At 52.4% G+C, this 26,759-nt stretch overlaps 1 protein-coding gene across 2 annotated transcripts in view; it reads left to right on the top strand.

Annotated features, from left to right (window-relative positions):
* plekhg7 (pleckstrin homology domain containing, family G (with RhoGef domain) member 7) overlaps positions 1 to 26,759 on the top strand; it is a 126,548-nt gene that overhangs the window by 27,408 nt on the left and 72,381 nt on the right. The window lies entirely within an intron of this gene.

The following is a 26,759-nucleotide window of genomic DNA, read 5'->3' as shown; positions in this document are numbered from 1 at the left end:
CTGACTTTTGGTGTTGATCTTTTTGACCAGTTTTGGGCCTCCTCAATTTTTTCCTTCGTTACATGCAAATATTGTCCACTCCTTGGCCACCCAGAAGGTGTTGCTATGGTTCCTTGGGTATCAGGTATCTTATGGTACCTGAGCAAGTTGACAATTTATTCATGTGTGAGCCTTGACAGTGAGTGTGAATGGGCTATTTGACTGTGGTGGACATCATTTTCAAACCCAATCCCGTTCTCACCTGTTGGCACACTTCCATCGGGGCTTGTTGGATGACGATTGGGGGCAGCGACCCTGGCTGAATTTCCTCTTCCAAATCTAGAAGTGCTGAAACCAATTGTAGCGCCTCTATTACTGGCCCACCTGAGACCAACTAACTCAGCGCAGACCAAAGCTGGTTTATCCTGGGAACTTCCTGGTCTGTATGGTCCTCGTACTCACTAAGCTATGAGAGGTGCTCTGCTTCCAATTGTTACTGAATCAAAAATTGGTACTAAGAGCAGGACAAGAGGTGTCGTTTTTGCAGCCGTTCTTGTCTAAAAGGTTAGAATGAGGGCAATATTGCAAGTTTGTTGGGTAAATTCTCATTCCATAGGTTATGCACCAAGACTACCCAATAAGCATTCAAACAAACAGGCAGCATCGCGTCTTTTAAAGGGACTGTCCAATTTTAATTTCAAAAGCGAAATATTTTTTTAGATAGCAGAAGTGGTATTTTCCATTCTCCCCCTTGTTTCATTCCACAGAAGCCAGCTTGCTTTGTTTTGGATCAGGTGTTGTTTTGGTAATGTGTTTTTTTTATTCTAAAAATCAGGATCTCTGAACATACATCAGTCAAAAAACTAATCGTGAAACTTTACCTGAAAATCATGAAACTTTATGTGTGTAACAGGATTGAGTTTGACCTCCTCGGCCACCTCCAGCCAGGCCTTCTTCGTGGTGGAGGGAGGGCACTTTCTCCCATCAGACGGGAAAAGGATTTCCCTCCTCCTCCTCACCCCATCCAGCAGCAGCTGGAATGAGGAGTCCGAAAATCTTGGGGCAGCCTTCCCTCTGGCCTGCTCCATGGTTCAGCATTGGTTGTTTGCTGCAGGAGGAGCATTGGTGGACTGCCCCTTTAAATAGGGCTCCTCCAGCTGACAGACCTTGCTGCCCATGCGCAGTCCGCCCGCCGCGCAGCTTAGCAGCGGGAAACCCGGAAGCACAGGTAAGTGGCTCCAATTAGCCTGCAATTCCGTGCGGAGCACACTGATTTCACCGGGCGCGTTACCCACGCGCCCAGTCGACTCCCCGCTGAGAACCCGGTGCCCTGCTAATATCGGGCCCAAAGCCTTTAGTGCTGTCTTTTTACTATTTTTGCAACCTCTAGCCTTATCTGCTGGCGCACCCTTAAGTTTGCATGCTCTGTCCCTTCCTGCCGCTCTCTGATTATCATTTCTCTTATTGCTACCTTGCTCTCTTGCCTTGTCTTCTTTCTTTAATTTATCACATCTTCCCTTACTTGATCTCTTGCCCCCATTATTTAGTTTAAAGCCCTCTCTTCCACCCTAGTTGTACGATTTGCCAGAACACTGACCCCAGCTCGGTTCAGATGAAGGCAGTCCCAATGGTACAGCTCCCACTTTCCCCAGTACTGGAGAAGAAACTGGAAAGTACTGCAGTACAAAGGGATCAAGGAGGCCAACGGAATGTTGGCTTTTATTGCTAGGGGGATAGAATATAAAAACAGGGAGATATTGCTGCAGTTATATAAGGTATTGGTGAGACCGCACCTGGAATACTGCATACAGTTTTGGTGTCCATACTTAAGAAAAGACATACTTGCTCTCGAGGCAGTACAAAGAAGGTTCACTCGGTTAATCCCGGGGATGAGGGGGCGGACATATGAGGAGAGGTTGAGTAGATTGGGACTGTACTCATTGGAGTTCAGAAGATTGAGAGGCGATCTTATTGAAACATACAAGATTCAGGGCATTCTCAAGGGGGAGGGTGAGCATGCAGAGGTCGTGGTCCACATTGGGACCAACGACATAGGTAGGAAGGGAGATGAGGTCCTGCATCAAGAATTTAGGGAGCTAGGTAGCAGATTAAAGAGCAGGACCTCAAAGGTTGTAATCTCTGGATTACTCCCAGTGCCACGGGCTAGTGAGTATAGAAATAGGAGGATAGAACAGATGAATGCGTGGCGAAAGAGTTGGTGCAGGAGGGAGGGTTTCAGTTTCCTGGATCACTGGGCCTGCTTCTGGGGAAGGTGGGACTTGTACAAGTCGGACGCGTTGCATCTGAACCAGAGCGGGACAAATATCCTTGCGGGGAGGTTTGCTAGCACTGTTGGGGGGGGTTTAAACTAACTTGGCAGGGGGATGGGATACAGAGTGGAGCTACAATAGGGGGTGATGTGCAGCCAAATATAGAGAAAAAAACAAGTCAGCTTGGAAGACAGGGCAAATATGTGAGGGCAAGGCTGGATGGCATCTATTTTAATGCAAGGAGTCTTGCGAATAAGGTGGATTAACTGAAGGTGTTGATAAACACATGGGAGTATGATATTGTTGCTGTCACAGAGACATGGTTGAGGGAGGGGCAAGACTGGCAGCTCAATATTCCGGGGTACAGAATCTTCAGGCGAGACAGAGGGGGAGGTATAAGAGGAGGGGGGGGTCGCAATATTAATTAAAGAATCAATTACTGCCATAAGGAGGGATGATATATTAGCAGGTTCCTCGAATGAGGCCATATGGGTGGAGCTTAAAAACAAAAAGGGGGCAAGCACTTTGATGGGAGTGTACTATAGGCCCCCAAACAGTCAGGGGGAGATAGAGGAACAGATATGTAGGCAAATCTCAGAAAATTGTGCAAATAATAGGGTAATAATAGTGGGGGATTTCAACTTCCCCAATATTAACTGGGATACTCAGAGTGTAAAAGGCTTAGAGGGTACAAAATTCTTAACGTGCATCCAGGAGAGCTTTTTGAGCCAGCATGTAGAAAGTCCTACAAGAGAGGGGGCGGTACTGGACCTAATTCTAGGGAATGTGGCCGGCCAAGTGGAAGAAGTGCTAGTAGGTGAGCACTTTGGTGACAGTGACCATAATTCGGTGAGATTTAAGGTGGTCATGGAAAAGGACAGGGAGAGGCCGGAAATAAAGGTTCTAAATTGGGGGAAGGCCGATTTTAATAGGATAAGGCAGGATCTGGCCAAAATGGACTGGGATCAGCTGCTTGTAGGAAAATCCGCATCGGAGCAATGGGAGTCTTTCAGAAGGGAGATTGAGACCATACAATGGCAACATGTTCCCGTAAAGGTCAAGGGTGGTTCCAAGAACTCCAGGGAACCTTGGATGTCAGGGGATATACGAGAATGAATTAGGAAAAAAAGGAGGGCTTTTGGCAGATACAAAAGGCTAAAGACGGAGGAAGCCCTAGAGGAGTACAAAAAGTGCAGGGGGATACTTAAAAAAGAAATTAGGAGATCAAGGAGGGGCCATGAAATAACACTGGCGAGCAAAATAAAGGAAAATCCTAAGATGTTTTATAAGTATATTAAGGGTAAGAGGATGACTAGGGAAAAAATAGGGCCCATTCGGGACAAAAATGGCAATCTGTGTGTGGAGCCGGCAGATGTAGGAGGGGTTCTAAATGAATTTTTTGCATCTGTTTTCACTATGGAGAAGGACGATGTAGACATAGAAATACGGCAGGGGGACTGTGATATACTCGAACATATTAACATCGAGCGGGAGGAGGTATTGGCGGTTTTAGCAGGCCTAAAAATGGATAAATCCCCAGGCCCGGACGAAATGTATCCCAGGCTACTGTGTGAGGCAAAGGAGGAGATTGCGGGGGCTCTGACACATATATTCAGAACCTCTCTGGCCACAGGGGATGTGCCAGAGGACTGGAGAACCGCTAATGTAATACCATTATTCAAGAAGGGGAGTAGGGAAAAACCGGGGAACTACAGGCCAGTGAGCCTAACATCAGTGGTAGGAAAATTATTGGAAAAAATTCTGAAGGACAAAATTAGTCTCCACTTGGAGAATCAAGGATTAATCAGGGATAGTCAACATGGCTTTGTCAAGGGAAGATCATGTCTGACTAATTTGATTGAATTTTTTGAGGGGGTGACTAGGCGTGTGGATGAGGGTAACGCAGTGGATGTGGTATACATGGATTTCAGTAAGGCCTTCGATAAAGTCCCCCACAGGAGACTGGTCAAGAAGGTACGAGCCCATGGAATCCAGGGTGCCTTGGCACTTTGGATACAAAACTGGCTTAGTGGCAGAAGGCAGAGGGTGATGGTCGAAGGTTGTTTTTGTGACTGGAAGCCTGTGGCCAGTGGGGTACCACAGGGATCGGTGCTGGGTCCCTTGCTGTTTGTGGTCTACATTAACGACTTGGATATGAATGTAAAAGGTATGATCAGTAAGTTCGCTGATGATACAAAGATTGGTAGGGTGGTAAATAGCGAGGAGGATAGCCTCAGTCTGCAGGACGATATAGATGGGTTGGTCAGATGGGCGGAACAGTGGCAAATGGAATTTAACCCGGAAAAGTGCGAGGTGATGCACTTTGGAGGGACTAACAAGGCAAGGGAATACACAATGAATGGGAGGACCCTAGGCAAGACAGAGGGTCAGAGGGATCTTGGTGTGCAAGTTCACAGATCCCTGAAGGCGGCGGAACAGGTAGATAAGGTGGTAAAGAAGGCATATGGGATACTTGCCTTTATTAGCCGAGGCATAGAATATAAGAGCAAGGAGGTTATGATGGAGCTGTACAAAACACTGGTTAGGCCACAGCTGGAGTACTGTGTGCAGTTCTGGTCGCCACACTACAGGAAGGATGTGATCGCTTTGGAGAGGGTGCAGAGGAGATTCACCAGGATGTTACCAGGGCTGGAACGCTTCAGCTATGAAGAGAGACTGGGAAGATTGGGTTTGTTTTTCTTGGAGCAGAGGAGGCTGAGGGGGGACATGATTGAGGTGTACAAAATTATGAGGGGCACAGATAGGATGGATACGAAGGAGCTTTTTCCCTTCGTTGAGGGTACTATAACAAGGGGACATAGATTCAAGGTAAAAGGCGGGAGGTTTAGAGGGGATTTGAGAAAGAACTTTTTCACCCAGAGGGTGGTTGGAGTCTGGAACTCACTGCCTGAAAGGGTTGTGGAGGCAGGAACCCTCACAACATTCAAGAAGCATTTGGATGAGCACTTGAAATGCCATAGCATACAAGGCTACGGACCAAATGCTGGAATATGGGATTAGAGTAGACAGGGCTGATGGCCGGCGTGGACACGATGGGCCGAAGGGCCTCTATCCGTGCTGTATAACTCTATGACTCTATGACTAAGATTGTGAAGGGGCTTGATCGGGTGGATGCGGTAAGGATGTTCCCAAGGATGGGTGAAACTAGAACTAGGGGGCATAATCTTAGAATAAGGGGCTGCTCTTTCAAAACTGAGATGAGGGGAAACTTCTTCACTCAGAGGGTAGTAGGTCTGTGGAATTTGCTGCCCCAGGAAGCTGTGGAAGCTACATCATTGAATAAATTTAAAACAGAAATAGACAGTTTCCTAGAAGTAAAGGGAATTAGGGGTTACGGGGAGCGGGCAGGAAATTGGACATGAATTCAGATTTGAGGTAAGGATCAGATCAGCCATGATCTGATTGAATGGCGGAGCAGGCTCGAGGGGCCGATTGGCCTACTCCTGCTCCTATTTCTTATGTTCTTATGTTCTTATGTACTGGTGTCAGTGCCCCATGAATTGAAACCCATTTCTCCCACACTAATCTTCGATGGCTTATCTTGAGGAAGTGCTGCAGCTTTACTTTTTCTATACCGCTTAAAAAGAGCTTGCATTTATATACCATCTCAGGACATCCCAAGCATTTCACAGTCATTGAAGTACTTTTGAAATGTAGTCACTGTTGTCATGTAGGAAACTGGACAGCCAATTTGCACACAGCAAGGTCCCACAAACAGCAATGAGATAAATGAACAGATAATGTATTTTTAGTGATGTTGGTTGAGGGATAAATGCTGGCCAGGACACCGGGGAGAACTCCCTTCCTCTTCTTCGCAATGGGATCTTTTACATCCACCTGAGAGGGCAGACGGGGCCTTGGTTTAACGTCTCATTCGAAAGACGGCAACTCCGAAAGTGCAGCACTCCCTCAGTACTGAGGGTTCCCCCTGCTTGGACAAGAGTTCCCTCCTGTCTGGATAAAGGTCCCTCCTGTCTGAGGGGACAGTTTCCCTCATGTCTGGGTGAAGGTTTTCTCTACGTGCTGTATGTAGAAAACCTGAACCCATTCATTACAAATAAAGACTTGCATTTATATAGCGCCTTTCACGACCTCAGGACGTCATACACTTTTATGATTTTTCTACTCTTAACACTCAGAGGGAATCTCCATCTCAAAGTTTTTTTTTAAAGCTGCTCAGTTGATTACAAAGTAATGTTCACATATGCTTGGCACAAAGTTCATTGAAAAGTTTAACTCCTCACCGCTTTTTAAGAGAAATCTGATAAAATCTCCAAGAAAATAAAAACAGACTCACGTACGTGAACAGATCATCACATACTCTGAATACCTCCAGCTCAACCAGCCCTCTGATACCCTGGTACCTCCAGCTCAACCAGCCCTCTGATACCCTGGTACCTCCAGCTCAACCAGCCCTCTGATACCCTGGTACCTCCAGCTCAACCAGCCCTCTGATACCCTGGTACCTCCAGCTCAACCAGCCCTCTGATACCCTGGGACCGATTCTACCCTGCCCACCCAACGGGAACCGACCCATGGGACTTCGTCCCCACTGCCATTTTGACGGGAAGCCTGCGCGGGAGAAGCCATTGTGGTTTCCCCGCCAGGCCGATCCAGGGGGAAGAGCAGCCAAGGCCAGGAGCAGCCCAAAATGGAGGAGAAGAAGATGAACAGAGACGTTAAATTGAGGTTCCATCTGCACTCTCAGGTGGACGTAAAAGATCCCATGGCACTATTCGAAGAAGAGTAGGGGAGTTCTTCCCGGTGTCCTGGCCAATATTTATCCCTCAACCAACATCACTAAAACCGGAAATTTGGTCATTTATCCCATTGCTGTTTGAGGGACCTTGCTGTGCGCAAATTGGCTGCCACGTTTCGTACATTATAACAGTGACTACACTTCAGAAATACTTCATAGGCTCTGGAGCACTTTTGGATGTCCTGGGGGTGAGAACAGCGCTATATAAATGCAAGGTCGTTCTTTTTATCTTAATCGCTATAACGGTTTCAGCTATTCAAACAAGCACAAGTAATGAACTGAGCTTTAAGTAGGGTTGGCCGTACATCTATAACCTCAGTAGAAAGGCTGACACCATCAGAACATTTACAGGCTAAAATTAGTATTTACAATTTAAATTGCACATGGAAGCATCAGATATTAGATTAAGATTCGGTAAATACTACAGAATACAGACGCACAGCACAATGTCCAGTGCAAAAGTTTACTCATTTTATACTTTAAAATGTAAAAAATGTATAGAAATGTAATAATATCTGTAAGAGTATGGGCACGGTGACAAGCAAACAGATCACAAGCTCTGACTACCTCCACCTCAAACACCTCTTCTGCCTGACATGCATCTCCAAAAGACTACCTACAAGGCAACAGGCCTCAAGCAAGGCCCGAGGAGATCTACGAGCATAGAATTCTATTGGGCCCGAATTTGCTGGCTAACTAATGGCGAGTTTAATGGCGCTCACCGTTATTAATGTGTAACTCGGCCAGCAACTTGTGATAAGGAAGAGCTATCCCGTGAATTGTGAATCGCCACAAGTTGCAGACGATTTGCATCACTCCCCCATTAGCCTCACGAAAACAGAATCTCGCACGTAACCCCCACGTGATTTTCATGAAATTGCTGCATTTGTGCGTTAATTGCCGATTAAACTCACCACAGAAAGAAACGGCTGCTATTTAACAGCGTAATGACCCTTTTAATGAGGAGATTTATGTTCCTGTAATGCCATTCAACCTCTCCGTCCCAGAAAGGGAACACTTGAAACTCTGGAGTCTCATTCCTACATGGAGTAAATTGTTGTTAGAGATTTTTAAAATGATAAATTTAAAAAAAATTTTCTTACTTACCATTTCTGTCTCTTTTTTTCTCTCTCTCTTAATCCAATATTTCTTCCCTCTATTTCTTTTTCTGTACCTGATTTGACTCGAATTCACTTTATTTCCTTCTGTCATTCCTCTGTTTCTTTCTCGATCCTTAACTCTCATTGGTTAAGGAGATGGACTGTTGGTCCCGTCGTTCCCTAAGGTCCCCAGTGCCCCATTACCCTTGTCCCCAGTGCCCCATTACCCTTGTCCCCAGTGCCCCATTACCCTTGTCCCCAGTGCCCCATTACCCTTGTCCCCAGTGCCCCATTACCCTTGTCCCCAGTGCCCCATTACCCTTGTCCCCAGTGCCCCATTACCCTTGTCCCCAGTGCCCCATTACCGTTGTCCCCAGTGCCCCATTACCCTTGTCCCAAGTGCCCCATTTCCCTTGTCCCCAGTGCCCCATTTCCCTTGTCCCCAGTGCCCCATTTCCCTTGTCCCAAGTGCCCCATTTCCCTTGTCCCAAGTGCCCCATTTCCCTTGTCCCCAGTGCCCCATTAACCTTGTCCCCAGTGCCCCATTACCCTTGTCCCAAGTGCCCCATTTCCCTTGTCCCCAGTGCCCCATTACCCTTGTCCCCAGTGCCCCATTACCCTTGTCCCCAGTGCCCCATTACCCATGTCCCCAGTGCCCCATCTCCCTTGTCCCCAGTGCCCCATCACCCTTGTCCCCAGTGCCCCATTACCCTTGCCCCAGTGCCCCATTACCCTTGTCCCCAGTGCCCCATTTCCCTTGTCCCCAGTGCCCCATTTCCCTTGTCCCCAGTGCCCCATTTCCCTTGTCCCCAGTGCCCCATTTCCTTTGTCCCCAGTGCCCCATTTCCTTTGTCCCCAGTGCCCCATTTCCCTTGTCCCCAGTGCCCCATTTCCCTTGTCCCCAGTGCCCCATTTCCCTTGTCCCCAGTGCCCCATTTCCCTTGTCCCCAGTGCCCCATTTCCCTTGTCCCCAGTGCCCCATTTCCCTTGTCCCCAGTGCCCCATTTCCCTTGTCCCCAGTGCCCCATTTCCCTTGTCCCAAGTGCCCCATTTCCCTTGTCCCCAGTGCCCCATTACCCTTGTCCCCAGTGCCCCATTTCCCTTGTCCCCAGTGCCCCATTTCCCTTGTCCCCAGTGCCCCATTTCCCTTGTCCCAAGTGCCCCATCACCCTTGTCCCCAGTGCCCCATTACCCTTGTCCCCAGTGCCCCATTTCCCTTGTCCCCAGTGCCCCATTACCCTTGTCCCCAGTGCCCCATTTCCCTTGTCCCCAGTGCCCCATCACCCTTGTCCCCAGTGCCCCATTACCCTTGTCCCCAGTGCCCCATTTCCCTTGTCCCCAGTGCCCCATCACCCTTGTCCCCAGTGCCCCATTACCCTTGTCCCCAGTGCCCCATTACCCTTGTCCCCAGTGCCCCATTACCCTTGTCCCCAGTGCCCCATTTCCCTTGTCCCCAGTGCCCCATTTCCTTTGTCCCCAGTGCCCCATTTCCTTTGTCCCCAGTGCCCCATTTCCCTTGTCCCCAGTGCCCCATTTCCCTTGTCCCCAGTGCCCCATTACCCTTGTCCCAAGTGCCCCATTTCCCTTGTCCCCAGTGCCCCATTTCCTTTGTCCCCAGTGCCCCATTTCCCTTGTCCCCAGTGCCCCATTTCCCTTGTCCCCAGTGCCCCATTTCCCTTGTCCCAAGTGCCCCATTTCCCTTGTCCCCAGTGCCCCATTTCCCTTGTCCCCAGTGCCCCATTTCCCTTGTCCCCAGTGCCCCATTTCCCTTGTCCCCAGTGCCCCATTTCCCTTGTCCCCAGTGCCCCATTTCCCTTGTCCCCAGTGCCCCATTACCCTTGTCCCCAGTGCCCCATTACCCTTGTCCCCAGTGCCCCATTACCCTTGTCCCCAGTGCCCCATTTCCCTTGTCCCCAGTGCCCCATCACCCTTGTCCCCAGTGCCCCATTACCCTTGTCCCCAGTGCCCCATTACCCTTGTCCCCAGTGCCCCATTACCCTTGTCCCTAGTGCCCCATTTCCCTTGTCCCCAGTGCCCCATCACCCTTGTCCCCAGTGCCCCAATACCCTTGTCCCCAGTGCCCCATTACCCTTGTCCCCAGTGCCCCATTACCCTTGTCCCCAGTGCCCCATTACCCTTGTCCCCAGTGCCCCGTCACCCTTGTCCCCAGTGCCCCAATACCCTTGTCCCCAGTGCCCCATTACCCTTGTCCCCAGTGCCCCATTACCCTTGTCCCCAGTGCCCCATTACCCTTGTCCCCAGTGCCCCATTACCCTTGTCCCCAGTGCCCCATTACCCTTGTCCCCAGTGCCCCATTACACTTGTCCCCAGTGCCCCATTACCCTTGTCCCCAGTGCCCCATTACCCTTGTCCCCAGTGCCCCATTTCCCTTGTCCCCAGTGCCCCATTACCCTTGTCCCCAGTGCCCCATTACCCTTGTCCCCAGTGCCCCATTACCCTTGTCCCCAGTGCCCCATTACCCTTGTCCCCAGTGCCCCATTACCCTTGTCCCCAGTGCCCCATTTCCCTTGTCCCCAGTGCCCCATTTCCCTTGTCCCCAGTGCCCCATTTCCCTTGTCCCCAGTGCCCCATTTCCCTTGTCCCAAGTGCCCCATTTCCCTTGTCCCCAGTGCCCCATTTCCCTTGTCCCCAGTGCCCCATTTCCCTTGTCCCCAGTGCCCCATTTCCCTTGTCCCCAGTGCCCCATTTCCCTTGTCCCCAGTGCCCCATTACCCTTGTCCCAAGTGCCCCATTACCCTTGTCCCCAGTGCCCCATTTCCCTTGTACCCAGTGCCCCATTTCCCTTGTCCCCAGTGCCCCATTTCCCTTGTCCCCAGTGCCCCATTACCCTTGTCCCCAGTGCCCCATTACCCTTGTCCCCAGTGCCCCATTACCCTTGACCCCAGTGCCCCATTACCCTTGACCCCAGTGCCCCATTACCCTTGTCCCCAGTGCCCCATTACCCTTGTCCCCAGTGCCCCATTACCCTTGTCCCCAGTGCCCCATTAACCTTGACCCCAGTGCCCCATTACCCTTGTCCCCAGTGCCCCATTACCCTTGTCCCCAGTGCCCCATTACCCTTGTCCCCAGTGCCCCATTACCCTTGTCCCCAGTGCCCCATTAACCTTGTCCCCAGTGCCCCATTACCCTTGTCCCCAGTGCCCCATTACCCTTGTCCCAAGTGCCCCATTTCCCTTGTCCCCAGTGCCCCATTTCCCTTGTCCCCAGTGCCCCATTTCCCTTGTCCCAAGTGCCCCATTTCCCTCGTCCCAAGTGCCCCATTTCCCTCGTCCCAAGTGCCCCATTACCCTCGTCCCAAGTGCCCCATTTCCCTCGTCCCCAGTGCCCCATTTCCCTTGTCCCCAGTGCCCCATTTCCCTTGTCTCCAGTGCTCCATTTCCCTCGTCCCCAGTGCCCCATTACCCTCGTCCCCAGTGCCCCATTACCCTTGTCCCCAGTGCCCCATTTCCCTTGTCCCCAGTGCCCCATTTCCCTTGTCCCCAGTGCTCCATTTCCCTTGTCCCCAGTGCCCCATTACCCTTGTCCCCAGTGCCCCATTACCCTTGTCCCCAGTGCCCCATTTCCCTTGTCCCCAGTGCCCCATTTCCCTTGTCCCCAGTGCCCCATTTCCCTTGTCCCCAGTGCCCCATTTCCCTTGTCCCCAGTGCCCCATTACCCTTGTCCCCAGTGCCCCATTTCCCTTGTCCCCAGTGCCCCATTTCCCTTGTCCCCAGTGCCCCATTTCCCTTGTCCCCAGTGCCCCATTTCCCTTGTCCCCAGTGCCCCATTTCCCTTGTCCCCAGTGCCCCATTTCCCTTGTCCCCAGTGCCCCATTACCCTTGTCCCCAGTGCCCCATTTCCCTTGTCCCCAGTGCCCCATTTCCCTTGTCCCCAGTGCCCCATTTCCCTTGTCCCCAGTGCCCCATTTCCCTTGTCCCCAGTGCCCCATTTCCCTTGTCCCAAGTGCCCCATTTCCCTTGTCCCCAGTGCCCCATTTCCCTTGTCCCCAGTGCCCCATTTCCCTTGTCCCCAGTGCCCCATTACCCTTGTCCCCAGTGCCCCATTTCCCTTGTCCCCAGTGCCCCATTACCCTTGTCCCCAGTGCCCCATTTCCCTTGTCCCCAGTGCCCCATTACCCTTGTCCCCAGTGCCCCATTACCCTTGTCCCCAGTGCCCCATTTCCCTTGTCCCCAGTGCCCCATTACCCTTGTCCCCAGTGCCCCATTACCCTTGTCCCCAGTGCCCCATTTCCCTTGTACCCAGTGCCCCATTTCCCTTGTCCCCAGTGCCCCATTACCCTTGTCCCCAGTGCCCCATTACCCTTGTCCCCAGTGCCCCATTACCCTTGTCCCCAGTGCCCCATTACCCTTGACCCCAGTGCCCCATTACCCTTGTCCCAAGTGCCCCATTTCCCTCGTCCCCAGTGCCCCATTTCCCTTGTCCCCAGTGCTCCATTTCCCTCGTCCCCAGTGCTCCATTTCCCTCGTCCCCAGTGCCCCATTACCCTCGTCCCCAGTGCCCCATTACCCTTGTCCCCAGTGCCCCATTTCCCTTGTCCCCAGTGCCCCATTTCCCTTGTCCCCAGTGCCCCATTTCCCTTGTCCCCAGTGCCCCATTTCCCTTGTCCCCAGTGCCCCATTTCCCTTGTCCCCAGTGCCCCATTTCCCTTGTCCCCAGTGCCCCATTTCCCTTGTCCCCAGTGCCCCATTTCCCTTGTCCCCAGTGCCCCATTTCCCTTGTCCCCAGTGCCCCATTTCCCTTGTCCCCAGTGCCCCATTTCCCTTGTCCCCAGTGCCCCATTTCCCTTGTCCCCAGTGCCCCATTTCCCTTGTCCCCAGTGCCCCATTTCCCTTGTCCCCTGTGCCCCATTTCCTTTGTCCCCAGTGCCCCATTACCCTTGTCCCCAGTGCCCCATTACCCTTGTCCCCAGTGCCCCATTACCCTTGTCCCCAGTGCCCCATTACCCTTGTCCCCAGTGCCCCATTACCCTTGTCCCCAGTGCCCCATTACCCTTGTCCCCAGTGCCCCATTACCCTTGTCCCCAGTGCCCCATTACCCTTGTCCCCAGTGCCCCATTACCCTTGTCCCCAGTGCCCCATTACCCTTGTCCCCAGTGCCCCATTACCCTTGTCCCCAGTGCCCCATTACCCTCGTCCCCAGTGCCCCATTTCCCTCGTCCCCAGTGCCCCATTACCCTCGTCCCCAGTGCCCCATTTCCCTTGTCCCCAGTGCCCCATTTCCCTTGTCCCCAGTGCCCCATTTCCCTCGTCCCCAGTGCCCCATTTCCCTCGTCCCCAGTGCCCCATTTCCCTCGTCCCCAGTGCCCCATTTCCCTTGTCCCCAGTGCCCCATTTCCCTTGTCCCCAGTGCCCCATTTCCCTTGTCCCCAGTGCCCCATTTCCCTTGTCCCCAGTGCCCCATTTCCCTTGTCCCCAGTGCCCCATTACCCTTGTCCCCAGTGCCCCATTACCCTTGTCCCCAGTGCCCCATTTCCCTTGTCCCCAGTGCCCCATTTCCCTTGTCCCCAGTGCCCCATTTCCCTTGTCCCCAGTGCCCCATTACCCTTGTCCCCAGTGCCCCATTACCCTTGTCCCCAGTGCCCCATTACCCTTGTCCCCAGTGCCCCATTACCCTTGTCCCCAGTGCCCCATTACCCTTGTCCCCAGTGCCCCATTACCCTTGTCCCCAGTGCCCCATTACCCTTGTCCCCAGTGCCCCATTACCCTTGTCCCCAGTGCCCCATTACCCTTGTCCCCAGTGCCCCATTACCCTTGTCCCCAGTGCCACATTACCCTTGTCCCCAGTGCCCCATCTCCCTTGTCCCCAGTGCCCCATTACCCTTGTCCCCAGTGCCCCATTACCCTTGTCCCCAGTGCCCCATTTCCCTTGTCCCCAGTGCCCCATCTCCCTTGTCCCCAGTGCCCCATCTCCCTTGTCCCCAGTGCCCCTTTTCCCTTGTCCCAAGTGCCCCATCTCCCTTGTCCCCAGTGCCCCATTAACCTTGTCCCCAGTGCCCCATCTCCCTTGTCCCCAGTGCCCCATTACCCTTGTCCCCAGTGCCCCATCTCCCTTGTCCCCAGTGCCCCATTTCCCTTGTCCCAAGTGCCCCATCTCCCTTGTCCCCAGTGCCCCATCACCCTTGTCCCCAGTGCCCCATTACCCTTGTCCCCAGTGCCCCATTACCCTTGTCCCCAGTGCCCCATTTCCCTTGTCCCAAGTGCCCCATCTCCCTTGTCCCCAGTGCCCCATCACCCTTGTCCCCAGTGCCCCATTACCCTTGTCCCCAGTGCCCCATCTCCCTTGTCCCCAGTGCCCCATTACCCTTGTCCCCAGTGCCCCATTACCCTTGTCCCCAGTGCCCCATTACCCTTGTCCCCAGTGCCCCATTACCCTTGTCCCCAGTGCCCCATCTCCCTTGTCCCCAGTGCCCCATTACCCTTGTCCCCAGTGCCCCATTTCCCTTGTCCCCAGTGCCCCATTTCCCTTGTCCCCAGTGCCCCATTACCCTTGTCCCCAGTGCCCCATTTCCCTTGTCCCAAGTGCCCCATTACCCTTGTCCCCAGTGCCCCATTTCCCTTGTCCCCAGTGCCCCATTTCCCTTGTCCCCAGTGCCCCATCTCCCTTGTCCCCAGTGCCCCATTTCCCTTGTCCCCAGTGCCCCATTTCCCTTGTCCCCAGTGCCCCATTTCCTTTGTCCCCAGTGCCCCATTACCCTTGTCCCCAGTGCCCCATTACCCTTGTCCCCAGTGCCCCATTACCCTTGTCCCCAGTGCCCCATTACCCTTGTCCCCAGTGCCCCATTACCCTTGTCCCCAGTGCCCCATTTCCCTTGTCCCCAGTGCCCCATTACCCTTGTCCCCAGTGCCCCATTACCCTTGTCCCCAGTGCCCCATTACCCTTGTCCCCAGTGCCCCATTACCCTTGTCCCCAGTGCCCCATCACCCTTGTCCCCAGTGCCCCATTTCCCTCGTCCCCAGTGCCCCATCTCCCTTGTCCCCAGTGCCCCATTACCCTTGTCCCCAGTGCCCCATTACCCTTGTCCCCAGTGCCCCATTACCCTTGTCCCCAGTGCCCCATCACCCTTGTCCCCAGTGCCCCATCTCCCTTGTCCCCAGTGCCCCATCTCCCTTGTCCCCAGTGCCCCATTACCCTTGTCCCCAGTGCCCCATTACCCTTGTCCCCAGTGCCCCATTTCCTTTGTCCCCAGTGCCCCATTACCCTTGTCCCCAGTGCCCCATTACCCTTGTCCCCAGTGCCCCATTACCCTTGTCCCCAGTGCCCCATTACCCTTGTCCCCAGTGCCCCATTACCCTTGTCCCCAGTGCCACATCTCCCTTGTCCCCAGTGCCCCATTACCCTAGTCCCCAGTGCCCCATTTCCCTTGTCCCCAGTGCCCCATTTCCCTTGTCCCCAGTGCCCCATTTCCCTTGTCCCCAGTGCCCCATTAACCTTGTCCCCAGTGCCCCATTTCCCTAGTCCCAAGTGCCCCATTTCCCTAGTCCCAAGTGCCCCATCTCCCTTGTCCCCAGTGCCCCATTAACCTTGTCCCCAGTGCCCCATTAACCTTGTCCCCAGTGCCCCATCTCCCTTGTCCCCAGTGCCCCATCTCCCTTGTCCCCAGTGCCCCATCTCCCTTGTCCCCAGTGCCCCATCTCCCTTGTCCCCAGTGCCCCATCTCCCTTGTCCCCAGTGCCCCATTACCCTTGTCCCCAGTGCCCCATTACCCTTGTCCCCAGTGCCCCATTACCCTTGTCCCCAGTGCCCCATTACCCTTGTCCCCAGTGCCCCATTTCCCTTGTCCCCAGTGCCCCATTTCCCTTGTCCCCAGTGCCCCATTTCCCTTGTCCCAAGTGCCCCATTACCCTTGTCCCCAGTGCCCCATTACCCTTGTCCCCAGTGCCCCATTACCCTTGTCCCCAGTGCCCCATTACCCTTGTCCCCAGTGCCCCATCTCCCTTGTCCCCAGTGCCCCATTACCCTTGTCCCCAGTGCCCCATTACCCTTGTCCCCAGTGCCCCATTACCCTTGTCCCCAGTGCCCCATTACCCTTGTCCCCAGTGCCCCATTACCCTTGTCCCCAGTGCCCCATTACCCTTGTCCCCAGTGCCCCATCACCCTTGTCCCCAGTGCCCCATCTCCCTTGTCCCCAGTGCCCCATTACCCTTGTCCCCAGTGCCCCATTACCCTTGTCCCCAGTGCCCCATTACCCTTGTCCCCAGTGCCCCATTACCCTTGTCCCCAGTGCCCCATTACCCTTGTCCCCAGTGCCCCATCTCCCTTGTCCCCAGTGCCCCATTACCCTTGTCCCAAGTGCCCCATTACCCTTGTCCCAAGTGCCCCATTACCCTAGTCCCCAGTGCCCCATTTCCCTTGTCCCCAGTGCCCCATCTCCCTTGTCCCCAGTGCCCCATTACCCTTGTCCCCAGTGCCCCATTTCCCTTGTCCCCAGTGCCCCATTACCCTTGTCCCCAGTGCCCCATTACCCTTGTCCCCAGTGCCCCATTACCCTTGTCCCCAGTGCCCCATTACCCTTGTCCCCAGTGCCCCATTTCCCTTGTCCCCAGTGCCCCATTACCCTTGTCCCCAGTGCCCCATTACCCTTGTCCCCAGTGCCCCATTACCCTTGTCCCCAGTGCCCCATTACCCTTGTCCCCAGTGCCCCATTACCCTTGTCCCCAGTGCCCCATTACCCTTGTCCCCAGTGCCCCATTACCCTTGTCCCCAGTGCCCCATTACCCTTGTCCCCAGTGCCCCATTACCCTTGTCCCCAGTGCCCCATTACCCTTGTCCCCAGTGCCCCATTACCCTTGTCCCCAGTGCCCCATTACCCTTGTCCCCAGTGCCCCATTACCCTTGTCCCAAGTGCCCCATTACCCTTGTCCCCAGTGCCCCATTACCCTTGTCCCCAGTGCCCCATTACCCTTGTCCCCAGTGCCCCATTACCCTTGTCCCCAGTGCCCCATTACCCTTGTCCCCAGTGCCCCATTACCCTTGTCCCCAGTGCCCCATTACCCTTGTCCCCAGTGCCCCATTACCCTTGTCCCCAGTGCCCCATTTCCCTTGTCCCCAGTGCCCCATTACCCTTGTCCCCAGTGCCCCATTACCCTTGTCCCCAGTGCCCCATTACCCTTGTCCCCAGTGCCCCATTACCCTTGTCCCCAGTGCCCCATTAACCTTGTCCCCAGTGCCCCATTACCCTTGTCCCCAGTGCCCCATTACCCTTGTCCCCAGTGCCCCATTACCCTTGTCCCCAGTGCCCCATTTCCCTTGTCCCCAGTGCCCCATTTCCCTTGTCCCAAGTGCCCCATTTCCCTTGTCCCAAGTGCCCCATTACCCTTGTCCCAAGTGCCCCATTACCCTTGTCCCAAGTGCCCCATTACCCTTGTCCCAAGTGCCCCATTACCCTTGTCCCCAGTGCCCCATTACCCTTGTCCCCAGTGCCCCATTACCCTTGTCCCCAGTGCCCCATTACCCTTGTCCCCAGTGCCCCATTACCCTTGTCCCCAGTGCCCCATTACCCTTGTCCCCAGTGCCCCATTACCCTTGTCCCCAGTGCCCCATTACCCTTGTCCCCAGTGCCCCATTACCCTTGTCCCAAGTGCCCCATTACCCTTGTCCCCAGTGCCCCATTACCCTTGTCCCCAGTGCCCCATTACCCTTGTCCCCAGTGCCCCATTACTCTTGTCCCCAGTGCCCCATTACTCTTGTCCCCAGTGCCCCATTACTCTTGTCCCCAGTGCCCCATTACCCTTGTCCCCAGTGCCCCATTACCCTTGTCCCCAGTGCCCCATTACCCTTGTCCCCAGTGCCCCATTACCCTTGTCCCCAGTGCCCCATTACCCTTGTCCCCAGTGCCCCATTACCCTTGTCCCCAGTGCCCCATTACCCTTGTCCCCAGTGCCCCATTACCCTTGTCCCCAGTGCCCCATTACCCTTGTCCCCAGTGCCCCATTTCCCTTGTCCCCAGTGCCCCATTTCCCTTGTCCCCAGTGCCCCATTACCCTTGTCCCCAGTGCCCCATTGCCCTTGTCCCCAGTGCCCCATTGCCCTTGTCCCCAGTGCCCCATTACCCTTGTCCCCAGTGCCCCATTACCCTTGTCCCCAGTGCCCCATTACCCTTGTCCCCAGTGCCCCATTACCCTTGTCCCCAGTGCCCCATTACCCTTGTCCCCAGTGCCCCATTACCCTTGTCCCCAGTGCCCCATTACCCTTGTCCCCAGTGCCCCATTACCCTTGTCCCCAGTGCCCCATTTCCCTTGTCCCCAGTGCCCCATTACCCTTGTCCCCAGTGCCCCATTACCCTTGTCCCCAGTGCCCCATTACCCTTGTCCCCAGTGCCCCATTACCCTTGTCCCCAGTGCCCCATTACCCTTGTCCCAAGTGCCCCATTACCCTTGTCCCAAGTGCCCCATTACCCTTGTCCCCAGTGCCCCATTACCCTTGTCCCCAGTGCCCCATTACCCTTGTCCCCAGTGCCCCTTTAACCTTGTCCCAAGTGCCCCATTTCCCTTGTCCCCAGTGCCCCATTTCCCTTGTCCCCAGTGCCCCATTACCCTTGTCCCCAGTGCCCCATTACCCTTGTCCCCAGTGCCCCATTACCCTTGTCCCAAGTGCCCCATTACCCTTGTCCCAAGTGCCCCATTACCCTTGTCCCAAGTGCCCCATTACCCTTGTCCCCAGTGCCCCATTACCCTTGTCCCCAGTGCCCCATTAACCTTGTCCCCAGTGCCCCATTACCCTTGTCCCCAGTGCCCCATTACCCTTGTCCCCAGTGCCCCATTTCCCTTGTCCCCAGTGCCCCATTACCCTTGTCCCCAGTGCCCCATTACCCTTGTCCCCAGTGCCCCATCTCCCTTGTCCCCAGTGCCCCATCTCCCTTGTCCCCAGTGCCCCATCTCCCTTGTCCCCAGTGCCCCATCACCCTTGTCCCCAGTGCCCCATTACCCTTGTCCCCAGTGCCCCATTTCCCTTGTCCCAAGTGCCCCATTTCCCTTGTCCCAAGTGCCCCATTTCCCTTGTCCCAAGTGCCCCATTTCCCTTGTCCCAAGTGCCCCATTTCCCTTGTCCCAAGTGCCCCATTTCCCTTGTCCCAAGTGCCCCATTTCCCTTGTCCCAAGTGCCCCATTTCCCTTGTCCCAAGTGCCCCATTTCCCTTGTCCCAAGTGCCCCATTTCCCTTGTCCCAAGTGCCCCATTTCCCTTGTCCCAAGTGCCCCATTTCCCTTGTCCCAAGTGCCCCATTTCCCTTGTCCCAAGTGCCCCATTTCCCTTGTCCCAAGTGCCCCATTTCCCTTGTCCCAAGTGCCCCATTTCCCTTGTCCCAAGTGCCCCATTTCCCTTGTCCCAAGTGCCCCATTTCCCTTGTCCCAAGTGCCCCATTTCCCTTGTCCCAAGTGCCCCATTTCCCTTGTCCCAAGTGCCCCATTTCCCTTGTCCCAAGTGCCCCATTTCCCTTGTCCCAAGTGCCCCATTTCCCTTGTCCCAAGTGCCCCATTTCCCTTGTCCCAAGTGCCCCATTTCCCTTGTCCCAAGTGCCCCATTTCCCTTGTCCCAAGTGCCCCATTTCCCTTGTCCCAAGTGCCCCATTTCCCTTGTCCCAAGTGCCCCATTTCCCTTGTCCCAAGTGCCCCATCTCCCTTGTCCCAAGTGCCCCATCTCCCTTGTCCCAAGTGCCCCATCTCCCTTGTCCCCAGTGCCCCATTTCCCTTGTCCCAAGTGCCCCATCTCCCTTGTCCCCAGTGCCCCATCTCCCTTGTCCCCAGTGCCCCATCTCCCTTGTCCCCAGTGCCCCATCTCCCTTGTCCCCAGTGCCCCATTTCCCTTGTCCCCAGTGCCCCATTAACCTTGTCCCCAGTGCCCCATTTCCCTTGTCCCAAGTGCCCCATCGCCCTTGTCCCCAGTGCCCCATCGCCCTTGTCCCCAGTGCCCCATTACCCTTGTCCCCAGTGCCCCATTACCCTTGTCCCCAGTGCCCCATTACCCTTGTCCCCAGTGCCCCATTACCCTTGTCCCCAGTGCCCCATTAACCTTGTCCCCAGTGCCCCATTAACCTTGTCCCCAGTGCCCCATTAACCTTGTCCCCAGTGCCCCATTTCCCTTGTCCCCAGTGCCCCATTACCCTTGTCCCCAGTGCCCCATTACCCTTGTCCCCAGTGCCCCATTACCCTTGTCCCCAGTGCCCCATTACCCTTGTCCCCAGTGCCCCATTACCCTTGTCCCCAGTGCCCCATTACCCTTGTCCCCAGTGCCCCATTACCCTTGTCCCCAGTGCCCCATTACCCTTGTCCCCAGTGCCCCATTAACCTTGTCCCCAGTGCCCCATTTCTCTTGTCCCCAGTGCCCCATTTCTCTTGTCCCCAGTGCCCCATTACCCTTGTCCCCAGTGCCCCATTACCCTTGTCCCCAGTGCCCCATTACCCTTGTCCCCAGTGCCCCATTAACCTTGTCCCCAGTGCCCCATTACCCTTGTCCCCAGTGCCCCATTACCCTTGTCCCAAGTGCCCCATTAACCTTGTCCCCAGTGCCCCATTACCCTTGTCCCCAGTGCCCCATTACCCTTGTCCCCAGTGCCCCATTACCCTTGTCCCCAGTGCCCCATTTCCCTTGTCCCCAGTGCCCCATTTCCCTTGTCCCCAGTGCCCCATTAACCTTGTCGCCAGTGCCCCATTAACCTTGTCCCCAGTGCCCCATTACCCTTGTCCCCAGTGCCCCATTAACCTTGTCCCCAGTGCCCCATTACCCTTGTCCCAAGTGCCCCATTAACCTTGTCCCCAGTGCCCCATTACCCTTGTCCCCAGTGCCCCATTACCCTTGTCCCCAGTGCCCCATTAACCTTGTCCCCAGTGCCCCATTACCCTTGTCCCAAGTGCCCCATTAACCTTGTCCCCAGTGCCCCATTAACCTTGTCCCCAGTGCCCCATTACCCTTGTCCCCAGTGCCCCATTACCCTTGTCCCAAGTGCCCCATTAACCTTGCTGTGCCGTTATCTGCTCGCACTTCCAGCAATTTGTGGCACAAAGGATTTGAGAGCTGAAGAGTGAGGGGAACAATCTAACTGATGGGGCACGCTGCGAGATGCCCCACTCCAGCAAAATCTGGGCCAATATATGCCCGACTCAGCAAATAAATCATCTGCTATATTACCATGACACTTTAGTTTGTCGGACTGTCAGTCTGTTGTTCTAAAAGGGTATGTAAGGCACTCCTGCTTTCTACAGCCTTTCTAACTAAATTACCACAGATCTGTCTTCAGTTGACCTCCAGTTAACCTCTTGCTAACAGTGTATTTTGTGATAAGCTAAACAAGTTCAACGGGATAATCAGGATTCACGGAACGTCTATGGAGAAAGGCTGTGGTGTTAGCTGGTGTTGTCACTCTAAAAACGAAAGAAAGAACTTACATTTATATATCGCCTTTCACGACCTCAGGACATCCCAAACTGCTTTACAGCCAATTAAGTATTTTTAAAGTGCAGTTACTGTTGTAATTTAGGAAACACGGCAGCCAATTTGCACACAGCAAGATCCCACAAACAACAATGTGATAATGACCAGAAAATCTGTTTTTAGTGATGTCAGTTGAGGGATAAATATTGGCCAGGACACTCCTGCTCCTCTTTGAATAGTGCCATGGGATCTTTTAAGCCCATCTGAGAGGGCCTTGGATTAACATCTCATCTGCAAGGCGACACCTCTGACAGTGCAGCATTCCCTCAGTACTGCACTGGAATGTCAACCTCTCGATGATGGGGCTTTGGCCCGGGTTCAGAACCTAAAACAAAACTCTTCTGAAACCATTAGGAACATAGGTACAGGAGTAGGTCATTCGGCTCCTCAAACCTGTTGTGCCATTCAGTTATCTTAACTTCATTTACCAACCTTGGTTCCATATCCCTTAATACTCTTACCTAATAAAAATCTATCAATCAGTTTTGAAATTCTCAATTGAGCCAGCCTCAACAGCGTTTTAGATGTTACAATAGACACCACATTTAATCTTGCCAGCACACACTTCCTCAATGTAGATCAGAAAGAAAAACTCCAAAGGCCAGAAATCTGAGATTAAAAAACAGGGTCGCTAACCTAACTCCTAACGTTCTCTCCCGGTTGTGTATTTCCAGTGTTTTTTGTTTATTTCATCCTCACAATGTTATTTTTAGATTTTTATCTTTGTTTTTATTTAAACCTTCACAAAAACTGGGGTACGGTCGTTCAAATCCCAAATTGAGAATTTGAATTCAGTTTATAAATTCTGGAAATAAAAAGCAGGTATCAGTAAACATGACCATGAAGCTGTCGGATTGTCATGAAAACCCATCTGGTTCACTGATGTCCTTTAGGGAAGGAAACCTGCCGTCCTTACCCGGTCTGGGCCTATATGTGACTCCAGACCCACAGCAACCTGGTTGACTCTTGACTGCCCTCTGAAGTGGCCCAGCAAGATACTCAGTTGTATCAGTTAGGGATTGGCAATAAATGGGATGGGAAACTAGTTATGAGGAGAGACTTGAGATACTGGGACTGTTTCCACTGGATCAAAGAAGGGTAAGAGGAGATTTAATAGAGTTTTTTTTTAATTATGAATAGTTTTGACAAAATGAATCGGAAAAGTCTATTTTCTCTGGTTGGGCAGTGAGTAATGAGGAGTCATCAATTTAAGATTGACGTTAAGAGAATGAGGAGTGAGATTAGGAGAGATTTCTTTACACAGAAAGTTGTTAAAGCATGGAATCCTTTGCCACAAGAAGTGTTTGAGGCAGAGACTGTCGCAGGTTTTGGGGGAAAAGTGGATAAACAGTTGAAGCAGAGGAAGATACAGGGAAGATATGGGAAGAGAGCGGGGCAGTGGGATTAGTTTTGGATTGCACTAGCAAAGAGGCGACACAAACACGATGGGCCGAATGGCCTCCTCCTGTGCTGCAAATCACACTGGTTCTAGGATCCCAGTCTCCCAGTCTAGCAAAACCTGGCCGTTTTCCCTTCTACAATAAGTCAGTGCCCAAAGAACAGTAATTCTGATCTGATTTCAAAACTGATCTATCAATCAGTTTTGAAATTCTCAATTGAGCCAGCCTCAACAGCTTTTTGGATGTTACAGTAGACACCACATTTAATATTTAACCTCTCTGGTTCTAGAATCCCAGGCTCCCAGTCTCGCAAAACCTGTCCGTTTTCCCTTCTACAATAAGTCAGTGCCCAAAGAACAGTATGAAAATCTATCAATCAGTTTTGAAATTCTCAATTGAGCATATGTTGATTTATAGAGCAGGGCTCAGCTTCTGGCCAATGCTCAGAACAGCCGGCCATAAAACTGCCAGTGAGGAAACAACAGTGTTTATGGCAATCTGTTGCTGTTTTTGAGTTATTTTCTTACATTTTTCTTAGAAAAGTCAGGGACAAGAGAAAATCATTCAGCTTGTTAAAGCTCATCTCTCGTGTACCCCATCTCTCCCACCGTAACATCCAATTGTAGCTAGACTAGCAATGGTTTTGCCCTGCTCCTGTGGAGCTACAATACACAGAGGGTGCCACAATATCACAGTAACTGGGTAGGAAAACAACAGGGATTGACAGCTCTTGTCAACAAATTGTGTGTGTGTAAGGGTGTGTGAGTGTGAGAATGAGTGAGCGTGTGAGAATGAGAGAGTGAGAATGGAGAATGGTGAGAGAGAGTGGGTGTGAGATTGAGAACAAAAGATTGAGTGTGCGAGAGTGAGTGAGAAAGAGTAAGGGCGAATGCGTGTGAGTGTGAGAGAGTGTGAGAGTGAGTATGAAGGATTGAGTGTGCGAGCACCAGTGAGCGTGAGAATGAGTGGGTGAGAGAGAGTAAGGGCGAGTGTGTGAGTGTGAGAATGAGAGTGTGAGAGTGAGAATGAAGGACTGAGTGTGCGAGAGTGGGTGAGCATGTGAGATTGAGAGTGTGTGTGTGAGAGTGACCGAGAAACTGAGATCATGGGGGTCTTAATTCTTATTCTGCTCTTGTAGAACTACAATACCCAGAATACACTTTGACAACCTGGCAGAAAATTTACAAGTAAGTGTGAGGAACAAAAAAAACAGAAATAAAAGTTCGATTTTTTTTCCAGTTTAAGCCAGTAAATAAAAATTCTGGGCTAATAGTGTTGTTTGGGATAAGTTTTTTTTGTGTTGCTGAGGAGAATGTTAATGAGCATTTTGCTGCTGATCTCCAACATTGCGGCTGGAGTCAGTCAGTCAGAGTCAGTCAGGCCCAGATTGTTCTAAGTGGCCAGGTGCTCTGGTGCTGGTCACTTGGTTGAATTAAACCTCCCCAGGCAGTGTCACATAAGCAATAACTTCTGTAATACTGCGAGACCACCGTAAGATATAAGGGAAGGGAAGGAAGAAATCTTACTTAAAATCATGTAAATAACTAAGAAAAAGAAGGAAGGTTTTGGGGAGGGGAGCGGGGAACAAACAAATGAAACATTCACATCTTATATAAATACCGAAAATCCACCTTTGAGGTAAAACAACAAATAAAAATCAGAATTGGAAAGGATGGAGAGACAGATTCAATAGTAACTTTCAAAAGGGAATTGGATAAATACCTGAAGGGGAAAAATTGCAGGGCTTTGGGAAAGAGTGAGGTGGGACTAATTGGATAGCTCTTTCAAAGAGCCAGCTCTTACACGATAGGCTGAATGGCCTCCTTGTATGCTGTATGATTCTATAAAGATTCAGAGGGAAGAAGAGAGTTACTTGTTTCTTCAGCAAATTTTGTAAAGTGGTGAGTGAGTAGTATTAGAAGCATTATATCTATGGGGCCTGTATCTTTCCGTATCAATAAGATGTGTAATATTTTTGTGCTGCTTCAATAAATGTAATGCCTTTCACGACCTCAGGACATCTCAAAGCGCTTCACTGTCAATTAATTACTTTGAAGTGTAGTCACTGTTGTAATGTAGATAAACGTGGCAACCAATTTGTGCACATCAAAGTCCCTCAAATAGCAATGAGATAATTAATCAGAACATAGGAATCGCCAGCCGAAAAAAGACCAGGGTCCATCTAGTTCGCCTTCTACCAGTCACATGATATAACATTAAAGAAGTTATTGTCTAATCACAGCAATCCATCTCCATCAGTGCGTCTACAACAGACTGAGATATGAGGTGAGGAAGTCCCAGTGGGGGAGAGCTTTGGGAACCATAGGTCCAAAGTCACCTATTCTTCCCGAGCATGTTACACTCACCACATGTCATGTCTCAAATTACTCATATACTGTATCCCAAAATATTATTTTCTGAAATAAATCTACCTTGTTTGTATTTGAATGAATCAACACTCTCTACTTCCACCGTCTCACCAGGGATCCTGTTCCATAGTCGCTCATTGAAATATTGGCCCCGATATTTACAATGAGGCTGAAAACGACCGACGATCTCGGCAAGGCCGGGGACGCAGAGGTCCTTGGGGATGGTCCCTGTCAATCGGGAGGGGGGAAGGTTGGTGTTCAGGGTTTGGGAGTGGGGTGGGAATGGCTGTGATCAGCTGGAGGGAGAGAAAGACCATAGGGGCTGAAGAGGGGAAGCCAGCGATTGTGGCAGGGGGGAGAGAGAGGCTGTGATCGGCAAGGGGGAGGCCGAAGGCTTCCTTGAGGGGCCGGGGGGAGAACTCCTGCTCCTCCTGGGCCACAAGAAGTGCTGAAAAAGGCCTTTACCTCCCTGAGTCGGCAGCACCCGCCTCCCTTTCACTGCCGGGTTTCCCGAACCCTGGGAAACCCACACGGCATCTGTAAAATTTAAATCAGGCTTTCTCTTGCAGTGTGGGAGCCCGATTTAAGTATGTTAATGAAGTGTCTGCCTCTCCACAGCGGGACACTCGCACACCATGAAACCCACCGCCTTAAATATGGGCTGGGGTCGCGTTCCCCGTATTTAACTCTTTAACCCATCCACCCCCGACCCTCTCCTGCCCGTCGGGTGGGGGTTAATATTGAGGCCATTGTTTCTACAGATTAGTTTTGAATTTGCCCTCCTTCAAGTGCAGGCCCTGTCATTTGGTTCTGCTGTTCTGGACAAGGTGAAACAGCTTGTCATGGTCTACATTATCCAGTCACTTCAGAATCCAAAAACAGCAATCATATCTCCTCTCAATCTTCTCTTTTCCAGTGAGAACATGCCCAATTTACAAAATTGCTGCTCATTATCCAATCCCTCCAGCCCCTCAATTGTTCTCGTTGCTTTCTTCAGTATCCTTTCAATAGCTGCAATATCCTTTTTGTACTGTGGGGACCAGAATTGTACAGTATTCTAAGTGTGGTCACACCAATGATTTATAAAGTGGCGGGATCACCTCAATATTTCAGCTCAATACTGACCTTTTAATGCGTCCCAACACCTGATTTTCCAGTCCCCGGGCACCTCTCCAGCATTCACTGATTTCTGGAAGATTTGTGCCACAGTTTCTACAATTTCCTCCCTTATTTCCTTAAGGATGTACTTCTTTGAATAGTCCCAAGGCATCTTTTATGTCCACCTGAGAGGACAGACGGGCTGAGAGAGACTCGAAGGCCCCATGTGGCCTGTCAATGGAAATATATTATAAGAACATAAGAAATAGGAGCAGGAGTAGGCCATACGGTCCCTCGAGCCTGCTCCGCCATTCAATA

This window comes from Heptranchias perlo, chromosome 24 (assembly GCF_035084215.1).
Source record: "Heptranchias perlo isolate sHepPer1 chromosome 24, sHepPer1.hap1, whole genome shotgun sequence".
Classification (NCBI taxonomy): Eukaryota; Metazoa; Chordata; class Chondrichthyes; order Hexanchiformes; family Hexanchidae; genus Heptranchias; species Heptranchias perlo.
The sequence above is the reverse complement of the archived record's forward strand: the minus strand, read 5'-3'. Positions and strand labels throughout refer to the sequence as shown.